Here is an 18,512-nt window from a genome sequence, read left to right on the forward strand (position 1 = left end):
CCATATGTGGGTAACCCACCCCCCTAGAGGGGGGGGGGGCGGGGGGGGGGGGGGGGGTTACCCACATATGCGGTCCTCTCCAAGGTTTCTCATAGTCATTCACATCGACGTCCCACTGGGGTGAGTTTTTCCTTGCCCTTATGTGGGCTTTGTACCGAGGATGTCGTTGTGGCTTGTGCAGCCCTTTGAGACACTTGTGATTTAGGGCTATATAAATAAACTTTGATTGATTGATTGATGACCATTAATTAGTTGCTTATTAAAGTAACAAAGACTTAATTTAGAGTTATTTGGACTCTAGGGGAACATATAAGGGTTAGGGTTACGAATAAGCAATAATTCTGAGGTTATTGAGGGAATACTCTTAGTTAATGGCTTACTGGTTGTATAATAAGTCCATGCAGAATAATGCATTAATAAGTACTTAATAATGACTAATTAAGAGCCAATATGTTCTAATTTGTATGTTAATAAGCAACTAATTAATGGTGAATATGTATTCCCCATACTAAAGTGTTACCATATATATATATATATATATATATATATATATACACATATAATTAAACAATTCACTTTTACTACCAGTCCTAAAAATTGGTACTGGTATCGATTCCTAGGTACCGAGAATTGGCAGCGTAAAATGTGAAAGACACCCCTCCCTGGTCTGTACTGTATATCCTCATAAGGACCAGCGTCCTCTGCAGTGGACATTTTTTGTTGGTCTATTTTGTCAGAGCTACAAGTTTCAGGGGGAAAAAAATAGCCCTCGATAAATGTCCACTGTAGTGGACGCTGGTTCTCAGGAGGACACACCTGACTGCGTTGTTGTGGTGCATTGTGTTTCAGCCATTGTACTCTCCACATGATAAGAGACAATCTCAACAAGATTGACAGTCCTGCATTCTCCATCAAGTTAATCCATTTTTTTGTCATCTGGAAGTACTTGATTGCATTTGCAGTCTTGTCTTTAATCTCCAAACAACAAGACTGAGAAACGAGATCAGGTTTTTGTTGTGTGTTCCCCCCCTTTCTTTCTGAGTCTTTGGAGACAATCTGTCAACCTAATCCCCACCGCCAACCTGCGTGTCAGCGCCCCTCTTCTCACTACGTCAGTCGCCATTCAAGTGTGCCAGCATCACCCGTTGGCGGTCCACATCTCGTTTCACGGCTCCCTGGGCTTTCTCTGCCTGAAGGGAAAAAAGCGCTCTAGCGACGATGAGAATTACTACACAATGTCACAGCTACTATTAACCGAGGCTGACAGCTGAGGTGGCGCCGGGGAAGATCATTACACTGCACCGTGGAGAAAAGAATGACATGGCAGCGTGGATTTAATACAAATCTTTTTAGAAGGGCTTAGGTTATATTTGAAGAGACTGCTTTAAGCTTCTAAAGTGATTCATACCAAGCGGTTTAAATCACGCTGAAGGATATTACATTTGACTTCCAGAACAAAAGGTAGCAGGTTGATTGATGGCTCGAGAGGGGGCACAGCGTCTTCCAACAGTTAAACATACAACTAAGAATTAAACCGACATTCTTGGTAAAATACTGTATGTCGGTAAAACTCCACCGATTTTTGTGCTTTAAACCAACATCATGCACAAAAACACACACCTTAGTTCAACAAGCATAAAAAAAGATGTAAATAATGACTATACTGCAAAAACTGAAATCTAAGTAAGATTAAAAATCTCAAATAAGGGTGATATTTGCTTATTTTCTGTCTGATAAAATAATTCTTCTCACAAAGCAGATTTTATGTTAGAGTGTTTTACTTGTTTTAAGGGTTTTGGTCACAAATTATCCAGTAAGAGGACGGCGTGGCGAAGTTGGTAGAGTGGCCGTGCCAGCAATTGGAGGGTTGCTGGTTACTGGGGTTCAATCCCCACCTTCTACCATCCTAGTCACGTCCGTTGTGTCCTTGGGCAAGACACTTCACCCCTTGCTCCTGATGGCTGCTGGTTAGCGCCTTGCATGGCAGCTCCCGCCATCAGTGTGTGAATGTGTGTGTGAATGGGTGAATGTGGTAATACTGTCAAAGCGCTTTGAGTACCTTGAAGGTAGAAAAGCGCTATACAAGTATAACCCATTTATCATTTATTTATTTATTATATTACAGCTTGTTGCTGAGATTGTATGACCTATATTGAGTAAAACATGCTTGGAACTAGAATATCAACTCATGCAAAGATGTGTCATCAACACTCACAAGTATGAAACTACTTTTTTAAAGTAATAATTTCTTACTTCAAGCATGAAAAAAAAAAATCATGATGCCGAGCGCATATCATTATGTCAAGATGATGGCACTAGCATTTACTTAATTTAAGAATATTTTTCAACATATTGAGCAAAAAGGTCTCATTATTTTTTTCTACCAAGAAAAGTGCACTTGTTATTAGTGAGAATATACTTATGTTAAGGTATTTTTGAGTTCATTGAGGTTAGCTAATTTTACTTGTTTAAGACAACTTGTTTTTTAGTAGTATGCAGTAACATATTGTGTCATTTTCCATTCTATTATTTTGTCAACATTATTAAGGACAAGTGGTAGAAAATTAATTATTAATCTACTTGTTCATGTACTGTTAATATCTGCTTACTTTCTCTTTTAACATGTTCTATCTACACTTCTGTTAAAATGTAATAATCATTTATTCTTCTGTTGTTTGATACTTTACATTAGTTTTGGATGATACCAAAAATGTGGGTATCAATCCGATACCAAATCGTTACTGGATCATACATTGGTCATATTCAAAGTCCTCATGTGTCCAGGGACATATTTCCTGAGTTTATAAACATAATATGAAGTTGAAAAAAATTAAAAAAGATTTTGCGACGATAAAAAATATCGATGTAATCATAGTGGTATCGACTAGATCCCCTCTTGTACTTGGTATCATTACAGTGGATGTTTGGTGTAGATCCACCAATGGCATTTGTTTACATTCAGGTACGGCGTCATTAGCGGTGACATGTGTAGTGAAACATGTTTAGCTATTCTTCATCCAACAGGGATGATACATAACGGACTAGAGTGAAACACTTGTAAGAAACGTATTTTATTTGTCGCCATGGAGGCGAGGATTAGTGATTTAGAAGTATCCACAAAACTGCAAAATGCGGATGGACTTTAGCCACTTGTGAGCTCGCCATGTCTTAAAGCACCTCTTCCTGAGGGCGTTTCAGTGTTATAACTTCACCTTTACTGTTAGTTTTTAAGCCAAAATGCGTCCGTTTTCCTTTTTCTGTCTACACACCAGTGACGTGCGGTGAGGTTGATGGTTGGTGAGGCACTGACTTCATCACAGTCAGATTTACAAACATATGAACCCTAAAGAGTATCTTATTCACCATTTGATTGGCAGCAGTTAACGGGTTATGTTTAAAAGCTCATACCAGCATTCTTCCCTGCTTGGCACTCAGCATCAAGGGTTGGAATTGGGGGTTGAATCACCAAAAATTATTCCCGGGCGCGGCGCCGCTGCTGCCCACTGCTCCCCTCACATCCCAGGGGGCGAACAAGGGGATGGGTCAAATGCAGAGGACACATTTCATTACACCTAGTGTGTGTGTAACAATCATTGCTACTTTAACTTAACTTTAACTTTACACATACAAACTGTAGCACACAAAAAAGCACATTTAATTAAAAAAACGTTATTATGGTCTTACCTTTACTTATAAATGAAGTCCATGCGCCGCTGTTGTGCTGGATTAATGCACCCCTGACGGGAGTGTTATATCAACTAAAGCCCTCACTTAAACTTTCCACGTGCAAGATTGAATCTATTTAAAAAAGTGTAACCGAGGGTTTATAAATGTCGCCTATACTGTATGAAACTACAAAATAACAAACACGGAGGCTCCAGTTTACACGAGGACCACTTTATTTACCTTCTTTCAAAAACTTCCGCTCCACTCCAACATGTCATCACTTCCGCTTTTGGCGCCTTCAAAACAAGAGCTCAAGGCATATACTGTATAACAGCGCATAACAGGAACTTAACATCACAAAGAGCAAAGCCCATTAAATAGGTCAGAAAAGTTATTTAATAAGAAGCCAAAAAGTGCAAAAACATGTTCGTGTTGGAAGAGTTGTGAATTAGGTACACCTGCAGTCTGCAGGTGTACCTAATGTTGTTGCCCTGCAGTCATTCACAACTCCTCCAACACGAACATTATTGTTTTTGCACTTTTTGGCTTCTTATGAAATAACTTTTTTAAATAGATTCAATCTTGCACGTGGAAAGTTTAAGTGTGGGCTTTAGTTGATACAACACTCCCGTCAGGGGGTGCATTCTACGGCGGGGGTGCAGGAGGCGGGATTACTGCGAGCCTCAGCCAGTGCGTCTTTTGCAGCCGTTTTATGATCGCTCAGCACAAGAAATACGTTACACACATACAGTTGTTGACAAAATACACTGTACATTATATACCTCGGCTAACTAAACTATGGAAATGTATAATATAGTTCATATAGCAATACGGTCTCACTGCACAGCAGGCCAGCAGTTAGCCGAGTCCGCAATCCATGTTGAGGCACAACGCAGTGACGTGCCTCAACTGGCTGCTGATCACCACACCGTCTCTTCTCAGTATTTGAACGGCAAATGTGAAAATTCAGCGATTTTAAATAAAAATAATCTAAAACTGGTGAAGTTAAATGGAAAATAACTTTATAGTATAATCACTGGATACATATAACAATTTAATAAAACATTTTTCATTTTACATTTTTTTTCTTTCCATGATGGCAGGTGAGGCCCTGCCTCACCTGCCTCTAGTGACTGCACGTCACAGCTACACACTGTGTCTGCTTGTAAGTACTCCGTGATTGTGCGCTGCCGAACATGCTCGCTGCTCGTAAACAAGTAATGTCACGACGTGACGACGATGGGGGGGCATGGGGGTGATGGACCGGTACTTTTTAGAGGCGGTATAGTACCGAATATGATTCATTAGTATCGCGGTACTACACTAATACCGGTATACCGTACAACCCTAATATAGAGTCATATTTAGGAAAAGTAATTTACTCCGTTTTTAATCAATGGTAAGATGAGCTGTCAAAGGCTTCCTACGACCTAGTTGGATGGCTAATGAAGACCCTTGTTGCAAAATGAGGCCACGTTATCAGGAAACTGCCGTGCCTCTCCACCACAGAGCGGAGTTAGCAGTTAATGTATGCACGTGGAGACACCGACAAAGAGTTAATTAAAATGGTGTGATCTATGAGCTGGGTTCTGGGGGAAACATTGATTATGTCCTTTCCGTACATTAGCCTTGTGGGACCGAAGGGAAGTGATTGGCCGTGTTTTTAATCCCCCGAGGAATGCTCTCTACGTGCTCGTGTCCCTCCCCACTCAACGCCACACTGTTGACATTTACCGCTGGCGTGTTCATCAAATGAGTCTTCAAATCATCCGCTATTATCTCCTGAGATGGAGCTCCCTGCCGCGCTGCCGGGCACTCCGCCAACATGTTGCATTTATTTGCACAATAATTCCTCATTACCGTGCAGCTGGTGTACATTTGTGCGATTGCGGATTTTTTTTTTATGTTGCTCAAAAACGGTGCGTTGCACAGCCAGGGTTCGAACCACGACCCAGCAGGGCTGCAATTTTTACTGCGCTTAAACATAAAATATATTATATAGCAGGGGTCGGGAACCTTTTTGGCTGAGAGAGCCATGAAATATTTTAAAATGTATTTCCGTGAGAGCCGTATAATATTTTTTAACAATGAATGCAACTAAATGCGTGCATTTTTAAGTAAGAACAACATTTTTAGAGTATAATGAGTCTCTTATTCTTTTTAAAGGGGAACATTATCACCAGACCTATGTAAGCGTCAATATATACCTTGATGTTGCAGAAAAAAGACCATATATTTTTTTAACCGATTTCCGAACTCTAAATGGGTGAATTTTGGCGAATTAAACGCCAACGTGACGTCACATCGGGAAGCAATCCGCCATTTTCTCAAACACCGAGTCAAATCAGCGCTGTTATTTTCCGTTTTTTCGACTGTTTTCCGTACCTTGGAGACATCATGCCTCGTCGGTGTGTTGTCGGAGGGTGTAACAACACGAACAGGGACGGATTCAAGTTGCACCAGTGGCCCAAAGATGCGAAAGTGGCAACAAATTGGACGTTTGTTCCGCACACTTTACCGACAAAAGCTATGCTACGACAGAGATGGCAAGAAAGTGTGGATATCCTGCGACACTCAAAGCAGATGCATTTCCAACGATAAAGTCAAAGAAATATGCCGCCAGACCCCCATTGAATCTGCCGGAGTGTGTGAGCTATTCAGGGACAAAGGACCTCGGTAGCACGGCAAGCAATGGCGGCAGTTTGTTCCCGCAGACGAGCGAGCTAAACTCCCTGGATGTCTTGGCTCACACCATCCCTTAAACTGGACAGATCAGCTTTCAGGAAAAGAGCGCGGATGAGTGTATGTCTACAGAATATATTAATTGATGAAAACTGGGCTGTCTGCACTCTCAAAGTGCATGTTGTTGCCAAATGTATTTCATATGCTGTAAACCTAGTTCATAGTTGTTAGTTTCCTTTAATGCCAAACAAACACATACCAATCGTTGGTTAGAAGGCGATCGCCGAATTCGTCCTCGCTTTCTCCCGTGTCGCTGGCTGTCGTGTCGTTTTCGTCGGTTTCGCTTGCATACGGTTCAAACCGATTTGGCTCAATAGCTTCAGTTTCTTCTTCAATTTCGTTTTCGCTACCTGCCTCCACACTACAACCATCCGTTTCAATACATGCGTAATCTGTTGAATCGCTTAAACCGCTGAAATCCGAGTCTGAATCCGAGCTAATGTGGCTATAGCTTGCAGTTCTTTCCGCCATGTTTGTTTGTGTTGGCTTCACTGTGTGACGTCACAGGAAAATGGACGGGTGTTTATAACGATGGTTAAAATCAGGCACTTTGAAGCTTTTTTTTAGGGATATTGCGTGATGGGTAAAAAAAAATTTAAAACTTCGAAAAATATAATAAGCCACTGGGAACTGATTTTTAATGGTTTTAACCCTTCTGAAATTGTGATAATGTTCCCCTTTAATAACAATGTTGTTCTGAAGCTAACCAATAATAAATGAAATACTTCTTACCATTAATGCGACTTCTGGTGCTGCATGGTTTTGCTGATGGCTTTGTAGTTTGGTTGATACGTGGTTATTTTCAACACTGTGATTACCAGCGGAATTATTCATTACTTATCGTGTTAAGCAGTGTCAGCTAAGATTGATCTGAGAGCCAGATGCAGTCATCAAAAGAGCCACATCTGGCTCTAGAGTCATAGGTTCCCTACCCCTGTTATATAGCAATGTAGCAGTGCCTTGCTGGTCTTGTTCACTTCTTGTTTCAAAGCCACTTTGTCTTCATTGGTTACGTCTTAACAGTCTGAAATTCCACCACAATATGCCTATAAAAATGCCCAAAACGTATAAAGACGTGTTTTGCTTTTTAAGACACTTTTTTTTTCATATATTGTCAATGCAAGGCTCTACTATAACCTTCAAATGTTTACCTCACAGAATGACAAACATAACATGTAAAAAAATCGATAACACTTTAGTATGGGGAACATATAATCACCATTAATTAGTTGCTTATTAAAGTAACAAAGACTTAATTTAGAGTTATTTGGACACTAGGGGAACATATAAGGGTTAGGGTTACTAATAAGCAATCATTCTGAGGTTATTGAGGGAAGACTCTTCGTTAATTAGCTTACTGTTTGTATAATAGAATAAGGCATTAATAAGCACTTAATAATGACTAATTAAGAGCCAATATGTTACTAATTTGCATGTTAATAGGCAACTAATTAAGGGTGAATATGTTTTCCCCATACTAAAGTGTTACCAAAAAAATATACTATTTAACAGGAGCACTCTGCTGTTTTTAAGGACCTACTGCAAAAAAAGCACTTGTCAAAGATCCTCTGTGGCAAGGCCTCTGCTGTTTTTTTAGCACCTACAGCCAAAATGCCAAAATCAAAGATCTTCAATTTGGCAAAAGGGCTTTTGATGTTTTTAAAAACGCTTGTTGAAGATTGTCTAAAAACCGTAAAATATTGGTCATAAATCATCTATGTAGCGTTTCTCAACTTTTTTGTAAGGGCCGCCGGAAGTCGGCAGACCCGTCAGCGATCCTGTTCTGTCTCCCTGTCATGTGTGTCTGATCTTGAATGGGATTGTGCTGAAAATCGTAATTTCCCCTCGGGGATTAATAAAGTATTTCTGATTCTGATTCTGATTCTGTAATTACAAAGTGCTGCTGTTTTTAAGGCTGCACGGCAAAAAAACATCCGTCAAAAATCCTCTATTTGACAGGAGCACTTTGTTTTTTGCCATAGAACAAGCGCTTATTGTGTCTTTCTTGCCAGTTTCGGGTCCGAAACGGCTGTCAAAGTGTCTAAACTTGTTGGGGATTACCTACTCAGACGTCTCATGTCCAGGTGAGATGCATGATTTATGATCTACAATAAACTTACAGGGAGCAGGGAAGCGAGGAAGCAGCAGACCACTCGATGATGTAAACATAGACCCCCCCCCCCCCCCCCCCCCCCACCGGAAGTAATCATGGCACCGCTATAAATAGTTTGTCTTCGTTAGCGCGTATTATAACAATATCACTAACACTTGGATAATATTCAAGTCACGAAATGTAAATGGAGTATTGTTGGCGCTTTTTGAATGGTTATTTATTGGATTTGATGGGCAAAATAGTGTAGCTCCTATTGGCTGCGCTGTAAGTGGACTTTTATTTCATATTTAAAATGCATTAAAATAAAAAATCCATCGATCGTCATGTTTTTCATAATTACTGTGAACGATAGGCAAAAATCCAAAAAAGTGCAGTTCTCCTTTAAGGATTTACTGCAAAAACAGTTGCCAAAATATTCTTATTGTCAGGAGCTATCTGCTGTTTTTAAAGACCAACTGCAAAAACAGTTGCCAAAATATTCTTATTGTCAGGAGCTATCTGCTGTTTTCAAAGACCAACTGCAAAAACAGTTGCTAAAAGGGCTCTCCTGTGTTTAAGGACCTACTACAAAAAACAGTGGGCAAAAATAGTAAAAATGACAGAAGGGCTGTGCTGTTTTTACGGACCACTGCAAAAAACGGTCGCCAAAAATCTTCTTCATGACAAGAGGGCTCTGCTCTTTTTTGAAACACAAAATGCAAAAACAGTTGTCAAAAAATGTCTGTTGTTTTTCAAGATTTACTACAAAAATTCAAAAAAAAGTTGCAAACACTCCTCCACATAACAAGAGGACAGGGCCATTTTACAGGACCTGCTACACAAAACAGTTTCCAAAAAAACTCTACATGACAAAAGGGCTCTGCTGTTTTTGAGGACCTACTGCAAAAACAGTTGCCAAAGGGCACTGCTGCCTTTAAGCATTTACTGCAAAAAAAAATGTCTATATGACAATAGGAATCTGCTGTTTTGAAGTACCAAGTGCATAAAACAGTTGCTAAAAATATTCTTCATGTCAGGAGCGCTCTGCTGTTTTTAAGGACCAACTGCAAAAAAGACTTGCCAAAAATATTTTATATGACAAGAAGGATCCACTTTTTAAGGGCCCACTACAATAACAGTTGCCAAAAGGACTGTGCTGTTTAAGGACTTACTACAAAAAACAGTTGCTGAAAGAGCACGATTGGACCTACTACAAAAAACAGTTGCCAATATTATTCTACATGACAAAAGGGCTCTGCTTTTTTTGAGGACCTACTGCAAAAACAGTTGCCAAAACCCTCTATATGACAAAAGGAATCTGCTATTTTTAAGGACCAACTGCAAAAAGCAGTGGCCAAAAATCCTCTATATCAGTGGTCCCCAACCTTTTTGTAGCTGCGGACCGGTCAACGCTTGAAAATTTGTCCCACGGACCGGGGAGGGGCGGGGGTGGGAGTGGGGGGGTGATTTTTTTTATTTATTTTTTTTTCATAAAGAAATACAATCATGTGTGCTTACGGACTGTATCCCTGTAGACTGTATAGATATATATTGATATATAATGTATATATTGTGTTTTTTATGTTGATTTAATAAAATAAAAATATTATTAATATTATTTTTTTTTTTTTTAATTTCTTGTGCGAACCGGTGGTTGGGGACCACTGCTCCATATGACAAAAGGGCTCTGCTGTTTTTAAGGACCTACTGCAAAAACAGTTGCCAAAAAGGCTATGCTGTTTTTAAGGACCTACTACAAAAAGAAACATTGCCAAAAATCCTCTAGATCAGTGGTCCCTAACCACCGGTCTGGATGGTTGGGTTACCATTTATATGACAAAAGGGCTCTGCTGCTTTAAGGATATACTGCAAAAACACTCTTTAAAAATCCTCTTTAGGAAAGGAGCACTGTTTTTTTTTTTACGGATCCGCTGCAAAACATTACTCAACAAGCCTCTAAATGACATAAGTACTCTGCTTTTTTAAGGGACCTACTGCAAAAACAATAGCCAAAGATCCTTTATGTGACAAGAGAGCTGTGCTGTTTTTGAACACATATTGTTGATTATTGCTATACGACAGAAGCACTAACCCCTGGCATGAAGACGTGTTAGAGTCTAGCCCCGAAATTAAAAGTAGTGGCACCTGCAAATTATTTTCATACTTGGTGGAACAAGAACGTTTCTCCTTAGTAACAAGGAATGAGCTCAGTAGAGCGCAGACCCCTAATAGGGAAGAAGAATTTTAATTTGGATCAGCACCAAATTCTACACCTTCATAGAGAGCCCCTTCCTGCATGTGCAAGATTGTCATCATTGGCATTTATGCATTATTCACTAGGAAATTAATTAAAATGCCAAAAAAAAGGCTTTAAATGCTTACAAAAAGGAAGGAAACAAGCTTGGATCTGCACCAAAATCGGATGATTGTGTTTTTAAATGGTTAATCTCTCAACTGGTGGATGTAGTTCTAGTTTCCAGCTCTTTATGCAGCAGATGTTTTCTGTATTCTAATATTGTGGGCGCAAACACAGAGATAAAAGACGTCCTCGTGACTTCTCGACATGCAGGTCAAGTGAGAAGTCATATCAGGAGGTGGAAGGGGCAAGTGCACAGCTGGGTATGCTAAATATGTTCGAATGGCTCATGCAAGCAGAAAACAGTCACTACGTTTCCATGCACTGAATTAGTCTTGATTTCTCAAACAGTTCCTTTTTTTTGTATTTTCACACCTCCATGTGAAGTCCAATTGTCCATGCACACTCTATCGGTCATACGCCATTTTCCTCTAGTACTGTCATGTCTGTGTGATCATGTTTTGTTTCATTCATGTTCGGTTTTGTTTTTGGACCTTTTGTTTTGTTTTGTCACCATAGCAACCCATTAGTCTTCACCTGTCACGTCACGCACCTGTTTCACGTTTTGAGTCACGCACCTGTTTTTGTTAATCATGTCTGTAGTATTTAAGTTCATTGTTTTCAGTTTGTCTTTCTGGCGAAATCCCGTATTCATACCCCTGTCACACTCTGTCTACCTCTGCGCACTTCATGCCATGTCCAAGTAAGTTTTTTTCTAATAATGCCACAGTTAGTGTTTTTGTTTAATTGTTCACAGTTTTTTGCCCCCGTGCAAGTCTTTTTGTTTCGTTAGTCAAGTTTGTACATCCGCCTTGAGCGCGCTTTTTGTTCCTTTGAGTGTTATAAATAAATATGTATTCACCTTCACGCTATGACCAGTCTAGCTTTACTTGCATCTCAGGAAAACAAACACACCGTAGTCCACGTCGTGACAGATTTCGCCAGCAACATAGTTTTTCCGCGGGAAAGTTGGACAGTTTGGACGAGGCAACGTGGGAGGTCCTCCACGCCATGGAAGCCGAGACACTTCGCTATTCCCCCATGGAGCGCAAGGATCTCATTTGGGGTCCTGGCGGCAAACTGGTGCCGATGAGCTCCGTGTGCCATGACGACGCTAACGCGTCTCCCCAGCCACGGAAGCGCCGCCAAAGGAGAGGGACGTCAGGAAGAACTTCCGCAAGCCAGCAGGACACGCCGCTCCCACAAGCCCCGCCCCCTCCGGGCGGAAGCAAGCAGCAGTCTGCCCGGCTTCCCCAGGATGACATCACAGCCCAGAATTTTTTTTTCAAGACTTTTTCTTTAGATCACCCACCTCCAGCTAAAAACTCTAATGCCATGTCTTTGATAAAACATTATCAAAACATGTTTTAGAAATCAGGTCTAATCAGTCCAAGCCACGTCCCAAATTTCATGCCCCGCCCCCCAAGACTCATGCCTCGCCCCCCAAGACTCAAGTCCCGCACCCGTCAAAATTTTTTCCTTTTTACAACACAACCCCAGGTGGGGGATAAAGAAAAACATTGTGGCCAATTTAAAGGGGAAGTTTCGGCCCCCCTCCTGTCCTCCCTCCGCCCACCCCTAGAGGGAGTTCCAGACCGCAGGGAGCGCGTCTGGTATCCGCCCCTTAAGGGGGGGGCTAGGGCTGGGAATTGTTCAGGTGGGGTGGCTCTGCATCACCATGCCAAGCCACAGCCTCCAGCACGGCCGCCACCACCAGTCTTCCGACCTGCCAAGCCACAGCCTCCAGCACGGCCACCACCACCGGACTTTCACCATGCCAAGCCGCAACCCCCAGCTAGGCCACCTCCACCTGCACCAAGGCTAGCACCAGTAGCTGCACCACGGCTAGCGCCAAGGCTAGCACCAGAGCCAAGGCTAGCCCCTGTCGCAGCACCACGGCTAGCACCTGTCGCAGCACCACGGCTAGCACCTGTCGCAGCACCACAGCTAGCACCTGTCGCTGCACCACGGCTAGCACCTGTCGCTGCACCACGGCTAGCACCAGTCGCAGCTCCACGGCTAGCACCTGTCGCAGCTCCACGGCTAGCACCAGCTCCATGCCAAGACCAAGACCAAGACCCTCCACGCCAAGACCAAGACCCTCCACGCCAAGACCAAGACCAAGACCCTCCACGCCAAGTCCAAGACCAAGACCCTCCACGCCAAGACCAAGACCAAGACCCTCCACGCCAAGACCAAGACCAAGACCCTCCACGCCAAGACCAAGACCCTCCACGCCAAGTCCAAGACCAAGACCCACCACGCCAAGCTCCGGTACCAGCTCCACGACGCCAAGTGCCGCCAGTCGCAGCTCCACGACGCCAAGTGCCGCTAGTCGGAGCTCAACGACGCCAAGTGCCGCCAGTCGCAGCTCAACGACGCCAAGTGCCGCCAGTCGCAGCTTAACGACGCCAAGTGCCGCCAGTCGCAGCTCAACGATGCCAAGTGCCGCTAGTCCCAGCTCCACGACGTCAAGTGCCGCCAGTCCCAGCTCCACAACGGCAAGACCCGCCATGCCAAGACCAAGACCCACGCCAAGACCAAGACCCACGCCGAGCTTCGCCGCCTGACTTGCCACGCCGAGCTTCGCCGCCTGACATGCCACGCTGAGCTTCGCCGCCTGACTTGCCACGCCGAGCTTCCACGCCTGCAAAGATGACGACGCGCCTGTCTCCTCGTCGGCCACGGATATGGCCGCTACCTGGTCGCCCGCCACGCCAAGTGTGCCCACCTCCCAGTCGGCCACGGATGTGGCCCGTCCCGGGTCGCCCACCTCGCCTGCTGCAGCGGCGTTCCACTCGCCGCCGCCACATGACTATGCCTCGGTGGATTCGGGGCCACTTGGGCTGGCAACCCACCGCCATGTCCCCCTCCCACCCTCCCATGACTCTTGTTAATTTTTTCTTTTTGGACATCTGGGATCTGTCCGTAAGGGGGCGTTCTGTCATGTCTGTGTGATCATGTTTTGTTTCATTCATGTTCGGTTTTGTTTTTGGACCTTTTGTTTTGTTTTGTCACCATAGCAATTAGTCTTCACCTGTCACGTCACGCACCTGTTTCACGTTTTGAGTCACGCACCTGTTTTCGTTAATCATGTCTGTAGTATTTAAGTTCATTGTTTTCAGTTTGTCTTTCTGGCGAAATCCTGTATTCATACCCCTGTCACACTCTGTCTACTTCTGCGCACTTCATGCCATGTCCAAGTAAGTTTTTTTCTAATAATGCCACAGTTAGTGTTTTTGTTTAATTGTTCACAGTTTTTTGCCCCCGTGCAAGTCTTTTTGTTTCGTTAGTCAAGTTTGTACATCCGCCTTGAGCGCGCTTTTTGTTCCTTTGAGTGTTATAAATAAATATGTATTCACCTTCACGCCATGACCAGTCCAGCTTTACTTGCATCTCGGGAAAACAAACACACCATAGTCCACGTCGTGACAAGTACACTGGGGGTCGCCTTTTTCAATTTAGTGCGGATAACGGAATTACTTTTCCCGTTGACCTATGACGTCACACTGGCCATCTGCGCATACTTACAATTGGTTTTAAGTGATGTCCGCTGTAATATTGGTACAGACTACAAATATTACATCTCTAATGTGTATGCTGATGTTAAATAGCAGACAGCATCAAGGAATGACCTTGGATTACGCTACGGGCATGGCGTTACTACTGTCGGAGGCAGATATTTACATATATCCGAATTTAAGTGTTACTTCTTTTATTTCATAGTCATATTTGAAAACAGCTCGTGTTTTTTCATTTGTTCTCTTTCTGTTTGTCTGCAAGTAAACTGTGTGTGTTAACCTTGAAGCTTTGGAATGTTAGAAAGAGCGATAATGGGCATTTGTTTTGGCTAGAGAGACATGACTGCCTGCGACTTAAGAGGGGAGAGGGTTTGGTCGGGGGGGGGCAGACCATCTTGGGGACGCGATAGAATGTTCTATGCTAGACTGGTCTGAATGAATATGCAAAGCTTTGCAAATATATTACAAAATACCTATTCTGTCTCTGGTGGTTTTTCTACTCAGCTTGAAGTGTCGTAAAGAGCTTGGGAGCGACTTGTGACTTGAATTCCCTGGGAGGAACAACTGGTCCAAAACGCAACACTACCAAGAATGTAGGCGGTCGGACGCAAAGAGGCGGAAAATAGTTTTTTTGTAGGAATTTTTGGACGAAAATCAATGAAAACAAAACTTTTAAATGTCTCAAAGTTCATTCAAATGGCTCTGCGGATTGATGGAAGGTGTTTTAAATCCAAAGGAAAAGACAGTTCGTTCCCCGACTGATATCCAGAGGAAAGTTGCTATCTGGACTATTAACGTGTGCGGCATCTTAACGCTAAGAAAACGGAAATGCTGATTATCGGTCCTGCTAGACACCGGCACTTATTCAATAATGCCACCTTAACATTTGACAAGAAAACAATTACACAAAGCGACTCGGTAAAGAATCTCAGTATTATTTTCGACCCAACTCTCTCGTTTGAGTCACACATTAAGAGTGTTACTAAAACAGCATTCTTTCATCTCCGTAATATTGCTAAAATTCGTCCCTGTTTGTCCACCACCGAGGCTGAGATCAATTAGTCAAGCGTTCGTTACGTCTCGTCTCGATTACTGTAACGTATTATTTTCAGGTCTCCCTATGTCTAGCGTTAAAAGATTACAGTTGGTACAAAATGCGGCTGCTAGACTTTTGACAAGGACAAGAAAGTTTGATCACATTACGCCTATACTGGCTCACCTGCACCGGCTTCCTGTGCACTTAAGATGTGCCTTTAATGTTTTACTACTTACGTATAAAATGCTAAACGGTCTAGCTCCATCCTATCTTGCTGATTGTATTGTACCATATGTCCCGGCCAGAAATCTGAGTTAAAAAAAACTCTGGCTTATTAGTGATTCCCAGAGCCCAAAAAAAGTCTGCGGGCTTTAGGGCGTTTTCGAGTCGGGCTCCAGTACTCTGGAATGCCCTAATGGGAACAGTTAGAGATGCCACCACATCTGCGGTGCCATCTAGGGTTTCCCGTTATTCCCATTGGGTTGAGTTTTTCTTGCCTTGATGTGGGATCTGGGCAGAGAATGTTGTTGTGGCTTGTCCAGCCCTTTGAGACATTTGGGGTTAAGGGCTATATAAGTAAACTTTGATTGATTGATTGAAAGTTACTCGGTTGGCTTGCACAAATGGATTTTAAAGAGGTTTGTGTATGCTTTATTATTCGCTTTAAATATACCTGCTTCATTCTATTTCATCTCATTCGTATTTTGTGCGGGAGTCCAAATTAAGCCGACATTTTACATTTCTTTCGCTGCCTTCTTAAATACTGTAAATCCCCGTTTGTTTTTTTTTCCTACCATTGATGCACATAAAAATGTTCTGAAGTAAATAAAGTCTCCTTTTCATTACAATTGTTGCTACGTTTTTATTGACTGGTATCTGCTTCCAGGTTGTATCCCGGGTGTTGAGACTGAAGGGTCCTCTCTGGCCGCACACAACCCCTCGAGAGATCTGGTTTCCAATCGCATAATCCAGGTGTGTTAGTCCGACTTTTGAAAAACCAACCACGATCGGATTAAGGTGTGTTTCCATGGGTTGTAGGAGGCTTATTTAGAGCCGAACTACTTGAGAAATCAGACTAATTTAGTGCATGGTAGAGATGCGCGGTTTTCGGACACAACCGCGGAGTCTGCGGATTATCCGCGGGTCGGGCGGTTGAAATAAAAAAAAATTTGATTTTATCCGCGGGTCGGGCAGTTGAAATTAAAAAAAATTAGATTTTAAATAGATTCAGGCGGGTGGCAGTTAAACCAATTCGGAAATATATATACATAGTTAAATGTTGTTACCCACATACGAAAAACAAGCAGGCACCTGCAGCACGCCACAACAGAAGAAGAAAAAAAAAAAAGATGGCAACGCCGGCAGCAAACGTGGTACGCGACAAACTAAAAAAGGGAATACTAAAAACCAGGGGAAAAAAAGGCCAGAAAAGTTCAGCGTGGACTCGTTTTTATGAGGTTGTAAATCAGGATTATAGTAATACTGGCTACGTGATTTGCAAGAGCTGCGACGCTGTTTATGTCTACGACAGTCACAAAACCGGGACATCTAACATGGTGCATCACATTTGTGCAAAACCCCGAACCTCCACAAACACCCTGGGCATGAGCAGTTTCGTCCGCCGTGATCCCAGAAGAGTGCCACAGGATGTTAAAACAAGATAGAACGCAGCTGCCTGCAGCAGTTTGAGTGGCGCGAGCGCGCTTGGAGGTGCGCTCAGCGCGGCTCCCAGATGATTGCGCACTGGTGTGCGTCTGGGCCGTGACAGCGTGGCACGCATTGAATGTCTCTGCTACATTGGATCAGTCTCCTTTCTTTAACAGGCAAAAGCTTTATAACCTCACTAATGCCTTGCATCGTCTATATTAGATAAATAACAACGGGTGGGTGCGGGCGGGTGCGGTTTTGATAAAATGTTAGTTCGGGTGGATGGCGGATGGTTGACGACTTTTGTGATGCGGTTGCGGATGAAATAATTGCCTATCCGCGCATCTCTAGTGCATGGACACGTACTGACTGTTTTTATGCTCTCTTTGTATTGCACCTCTAATCTAACTTGAATGTTTCATGGCTCAGGAATGTTGATCCGAAAAAAGAGACAAAACGATGGACAAGCCCTGAGATTGGATTCTGCAAAAACATACAAGGTGACACCTGTGGAGAAACCTCAAGAGTCCTGCTCTATCAAGTGAAGTGGGCATCTCAGTCTGACCACTGATGCTTATTGTCTCGCTGGAGTCGTTGTCGTAGTCTGCGATTTAATGCAATTTGACTTTATGGCCGACATTGTCTTGCTCAATTGATTAAGCCACAAAAAATGCACCCTCTGTTATTGCAGGGCGATTATGTGATTGATGATAGTGATACATTTAAGGTTGATTAAGGCGATCAGCTGTGAGCGTATTAACTCGATCAAACATGGCAGAAATGTCTGTGACAACAGCCAATCAGGATCCATCTTTTCCCACTCCACTTCCTGTTAAACAGAATGACCGAACTTGCCGCTATATCGTGAAATAAATATCAGCCGTGACCTGGAGTTATTGAAGATGAGGCTATAGGTTGTATTCAGTCACGTGACCTTTGATTGGAAGTAAACAATGTGGTGGTCTACAAAACCAACATGGCAAATGAGCAGCAAACTATCTGAGTACCAGATACAAGCAAAATTCAAACTATACAATGGAATCTATATACAGTACGTTATCAAAATATAAGACATGTCGAACTATCTGGTGCGCCAGACGTCATTGTACACAACAAAACAGATGAAAACTTCGAAAAGCCCGGAGGCCTACAACTTCTTTGTGTGGCTGGGTCAAAGAAATTGGTATTAAAACGGATAATCGTGCATCGTTTTTGCTCAGGTAGGGTTGCATTTCACGATTTAACTTTGTGTCTTACAAAGACATGTCCTTGTAAATAAACTGTAAGTAGCACTCGATAGCCTCGATTCACTGTTTTTCATTTTCCTATTTTGCTAACCACTTATAAAGATAATCGGAAACACCACTGAGGACCTGGCTGGTTGGGAAAGAAGACGCGGAGAAGTGATCAGAGCTTGCTGTAAGTTTCGGCCATGCTTGTTGCCTTGTTGTT

This window comes from Nerophis lumbriciformis, linkage group LG08 (assembly GCF_033978685.3).
Source record: "Nerophis lumbriciformis linkage group LG08, RoL_Nlum_v2.1, whole genome shotgun sequence".
NCBI lineage: Eukaryota > Metazoa > Chordata > Actinopteri > Syngnathiformes > Syngnathidae > Nerophis > Nerophis lumbriciformis.